Genomic DNA, 5,685 nt, shown 5'->3' on the forward strand with positions numbered 1-5,685 from the left:
GATAAGGAAGAAAGAAAAGTCGAGAGATATGATAGGTTAGCTTGGGTGGTTAAGCAGTTGTGGTCGATGAAAAAGGTAGCAGTAGTACTAATAATTGTCAGAGCCCTGGGAACAGTGAGCAAAAATCTCGAGAAGTACATGGAACAAATAGGGGCTGTAGTTAGGGTGGAGCACTTGCAGAAAACAGCACTGCTTGGAACTGATCGAATACTCCGAAAGGTGCCCGAAAAATAAGAGGTGTTACCTTAGTTCACTGGTTGTGAACAGCTGGCATCATAGTACATCTGTAGTGTTAGAAGCTGTGCAAAGGCAATGATAATAATAATAATTTTGGCCTGAAATTACCCAAATCTTGATGTCTTTTACATGGTTTAGAAAGCTGTATCAGGGATCAGCATTAAAGTTCTTGAGGTTCTTGCCTCGATTTTCACTTTGTGAATATTGAACTGTCAATATATAAATGTAGATTTTTATGTACACTGTGCCTCATCTGAATGATGCTATCATCAAAGTTGGACGTTAAAAGATGATAATGATGATGGTGGTGGTGATGATGGTGATGAGGATAACAATGATGATGATTAGGATGACAAGGACAATGATGATGACGATGACAGCAATAAAAATAATGTGAATAACTATGATGATGATGATGATGGTGGTGGTGATGATGATGATGATGATATCATGATGATTATGCTGCCTCTGTTGCTGCTGCTGCTGATGATGATATGATTATGATGATGATGATGATGATGATGATGATGATGATGATGATGATGACAATGATGATGATGATGATGATGACAACGACGACGATGAGGATGATGACGATGATGAGGATGTTTCTTGGTCGAGTGAGTTGCATGTTTATGATGAAGATTTAGTAGATTCTGGTGGAGATTTCTAACAGTAAATTCTTGTATTTTTTGTCAAAATCAATAAATATTGCTTGATTATGATATATTATCAATACAATGCACTAATTCAATTACAAGTGACTGGTGTGAAAACGGCAGCAACAAGATGAGAATATCAACAAAATATTTCATGGCTGATGAAGTGATGTTATATACATCAATATATTAAATAGATTTAATGTACACATCCATTATTTACCTGAAAGTATATTAATTTGACAATACAAGGTCTACGACTAAAGCAAGAATTAATTGCTATGGATTTTTTGCAAGCTGACCCAAGCAGTAGGGTATCCAGGGGTAGAACCTGTGTACCCTGTTGTTGGACCCAGGTTAGACCCTGGGTTCAACAAGATGGTTGGATAAAATCCATTGTCTCCATTGGCTACATTTGGGAATTCAGCCGGTAAATGTAATGAAGGTTGCTTCAGATTGGCCCCTACGGAGGAGGGGGCTGAGGACTCAATCTCTATGACCCTCCCAAGAATAGTGGTGAAGAAAATGGATGAATGGATGGAGATGCCATAATAAATTCTAGCCATAGAATTTCAGAAACTTACAACATTAAATGCATATAATTTAGTTACCCTCGGTTGCTCAGCTGTTGTGGAAATGTCTCACATCACATCACACCGAACCTCTATGTGGGTGATGAAACTGCTAGAAACAACAGCCAAATATCTTTAAAATCATATATTACACAGCATAATCCTACATATCTTGAAAAAGATGGGATGGTCACGACTAGAATGCCTTTGATCATAATTCTGATCAAATCAGGTTTGCCCTCAGGCTAAACAACACCATTTCAGGCAAGTCGGGGCCATTTCACATTGAATGCAGAGATTCTTCTTAGATCACCAAAGTTAAGCAACATTGAGCCTAATAAGTACTTAAATGGGTGACTGCTTGGGAAACCAAGGTGCTGTAGGCATCTTACCTTTTTCAAGGTGGTGCCCCAGCATGGTCTCAGTCTAATGTCCGAAACGAGTAAAAAATAAAAGATAATCAATGAAACAAGAACAGGTCACATGACCATTACGTATATCAGAAGTTTTTGAAGAATATTCAGTCTGGAAACAGAAATTTCTGTGACAAATTCCATGTTTTTTAAAACACTTTAAGTTTTGTTCACTGAAAATTTTACTTTTTTCTCTTTAATTTTCTTTCTGGTTCCATGTATTGAACTGTGGTCATGTTGGAGCACCTTCATTTAGGACAGTACTATAGGTTTAAACAAGAAGCCATGGAATGGACTTCTTAAATACACTGCTATGTCTGCAGAGTTATATTTGCTATTTAAAATTTCATATTTTGAGTAAATCATGACCAAGCTGGCCAAAGACAATGATTCAAGATGCTTCTTTCTCTTTTTAAATCCTTAACATTCTTGAGTGGTGGTGGTAGGGGTTAGATCATGTAATCTTTGATGGCCATCACTGATCAGTGTATTCAAGTGATGCAGTCTGCTAATCCTAAATTTAACAAATGTAGTTTCAAAACTGTTTGTAATGCATATTACAAATGATGTATTGTGCTGCTGCTGCTAGATTTTATCCATCATTTAGGGTTTTGAAACTGGTTGTGATGCATTCTACAAATGACGTTTTCTGCTATTCCCAGATTTAGTCAATCTATAGTGTTTTTATAACTTGTTGGTTCTTTTATATGTATAGTAAGCAGTTGAAATGGCAATAATCTTTAGGTTAGTCTACTGTTATGGTTTTGGATAGTTCACATTTCCTTGCCTGAATATGAAAGCCAGTTTTTATTTTCTGTTGAAGTTCTCTGCAGATTTTAAAATATTTATGATAGTTACACCAAACTTATTTTACTCATTTTTAAACACTCAGGGTAGAGTGTGTTGGATTCTATAACTAAACGCTCAATATTACACACCATAAACTTCCCATTCAATGATTGTTGTCAGCTGAAATGAATATCAAGTAATGAAACTGTGAAATTTTAAATCTTAATACATATAAATATTCCTAAATGGCTATTTAGAACTGTCACTTTATCTCTCTCATTTGATATTTCATAGAAATCTGTAATAATTGGTATCCCTGTCTCTAGAAATAACAGATACAAACAAGGTGTCACCAAGCAGTGGAAGGCTTCTCTTCACTTCACTCAAAAGGGAAGAGTTGTTCCCTAATGATTCAATTATCCGTAACACTATTTGCTGTTGCATTGTTTTGAACCCCACCTTGTAGACACACTTCAAGTGAAATACTGAACACCCTGTCTATTTAGTGCATTTGTTTCAGTGCATGTAACCAATCCATTGTAACCTTTTGATAATATATTGCAGGTTAGATGGGGTAGGCTTTTTTTAAATAAAATTTTAAGGTTTCTTCTGGTGCAGAAAAATATTCTTCTACATTGTTTCAATGAATGAATGAGCAACATGAGGAATTGCTTTTTGAAAAGTGTTAGAAGAACATACAGTTCTGACTGAATAGAAAAACAAAAAACAACTGAGTCAGCTCTGATTGGATAGGAAAAGCAACTGAGTCAGCTCTGATTGGATAGAAAAAACAAGTGAGTCTGCACTAACATGTTGTATTGTTCTCATGTAAAGAGTGAATAATGATTAGCAATTTTAAGTGGACAATCTATTTTCTGAAGAACACTGAAAAGATAAATTCTACTGACATAATCAAATAATTTTGATGAGATTGATAATTGTAAATTGGAGATACTGTCACTGTCCACAAAACTTCTGTAGTGGGAGAAATAATGTCAATGGTAAATTCTTTCAGCCAGAGGTCACACAGGGTCATTTTTGTAGTCTATTAAAGAAACTGAGTGAGATTTAGCTGCTATTTTATGTAGGTCAAGTAACCTTGTAGATGCTTCTTCCTTGGCTCAGACTTCATAGATAATTCAGGTATACTCACCAGTTTTTTCATATCTTCATTGGTTCAGGTACCCTTATTGTCTCTCTCCTACATTGGTTTGGTTACCTTTATTGGCTGGTATCTTCATTAGTTGGGAAACTCTTATTAGGGGTACTCATCCCTATTGGATTGAATCAAGCAATGTCAGTGCATTGAGGAGTGGATTAGGGTCCCTGATTGGCTCAGGTACTGATACCAAGTTCCCAGAATCCACTGTAGCAGTTGACTGTGATGGGAGAGCACATTATGGACTAAGGGATGACAAGTCAAAGGGAAATGGTTGTTTTCCAAAGAGAAGCCATCCTAACTGCCATGATTAAAAGACCTCGTTTTACCTCTTTCTTATGTTTATTGGTGATGACTAATAAATGATCAAATGCTGTTAGGTGATCACAGAAAGTTATCTTCATCGGAAAGGAATGAGAAGCTCATGGTTTATTAACCAAGTGGGAAGATTTGGTGTTACTGTTTACTTTTTAAAGTGTATAGAGTTCAATGATAGTTTGAGCAGAAGAGCTTCAAGCATAACATCAGAGTTTGAATATATAAAACAATGTTAGATTTGTTGCTCTTATGTTCCAGATTTCTCTTTGACCCTCCCAAGATATCCATTATGAGTTTTGTCATGGGCTGGTAGGACGTGTTCTCTCTCTCTCACACACACACACACTATCTCTTCTCACACATACACATACATTCAACATACACACACATATGCACACCTATGTAAAACTGAAAATATTAATACTATCAGATAACTGAAAATGCATTTTCTAGTGAGACTAATAAGTTATCATTATCTAATACTTGTGGTATTTTCTTGGTTATTATTCCAAGAATCTATTATTATTCCAAGAATCTATTATTATTCCAAGAATCTATTATTATTCCAAGAATCTATATGCCATTATGATTATATAATGAAACAAAACGCTCTAAATATTATGAATTCTAATTATTGAAGATAGCATTTATATTTTTTCTTCTTTATTTCTTCAAACTAAATATGATCATATTTCTTGAAAGTTTCTCTGCAGAAGAAAAAGTAAGGCAAAAATATAGAATCTCTTTCATCTGTAGTTTTGATGAAAAGAAATTAATAGGAAAAAAAAAAAATTATTTAAAATTATGTTTGAAATCATTTCCGTTTTGTTTGTACAAACATTTTCTTACAATGTCATAACTATTACGAAGAAAATATTTCTCTTCTTCCTAATGTTTAGCAATATTTCTTTCAATTTTGTTTTTCTTGAAACTAAGATGAGTAAACTTCAGAAAAATATAAGATAGAAATAAATAAATATCTGCTACAAATCTCTGCATTTTGCCAGGAAGATGTCTGGAATTACCGAAATATTTTTTTGCCTGATTTAGTTTTATAATTATTAGAAATTGGTTTTGGTTCCATGGTGCAAATACTTAATGGAATAATTGTTAGAGATTTTGTCTCCCAGGAGAGTTGTTATTAGTTTAATAAACACTAAGAATGGTAAGGGGTTTTCATGAATTTCTGTACTGAAATGTCCTCCCTGTTGAAGGGCTACTAGCTACGGCAGTGCATATTCTAAAATTAGAACAACAGAGAGGAAATTAGCATGGCCCCTGTGCAACAATGACATGAAAATTTATGAAGCATTCCATATTTACTTTGCTCGCGGGGCTCCAGCATGGCCACAGCCATTCGGCTGAATCATTTTAAAAAATAGAAGAATAAAAGAATGCATGAATGTCTCAGAATCCCCTAAATTCTGGAAACGCTATTTATTCTCTCTTTATATAATAATATAAATATGCATTCTAGTCGTCATTGGTGAAATTTTTGGAAAGGTCGAATCCCCAAGCCGTGCCATGACTTCAGCAAG

The 5,685-nt window shown here is 34.7% G+C and overlaps 1 non-coding gene across 1 annotated transcript; it reads left to right on the forward strand.

Annotated features, from left to right (window-relative positions):
- Positions 1–5,362: 5,362 nt before the first annotated feature.
- On the forward strand, positions 5,363–5,470 carry LOC128248629 (U6 spliceosomal RNA). The gene has a single exon (XR_008264806.1). It is a non-coding gene; the product is annotated as a U6 spliceosomal RNA (small nuclear RNA).
- The last annotated feature ends 215 nt before the right edge of the window (positions 5,471–5,685 follow it).

The sequence above is a fragment of the Octopus bimaculoides genome, chromosome 8 (genome assembly GCF_001194135.2).
Source record: "Octopus bimaculoides isolate UCB-OBI-ISO-001 chromosome 8, ASM119413v2, whole genome shotgun sequence".
Classification (NCBI taxonomy): domain Eukaryota; kingdom Metazoa; phylum Mollusca; class Cephalopoda; order Octopoda; family Octopodidae; genus Octopus; species Octopus bimaculoides.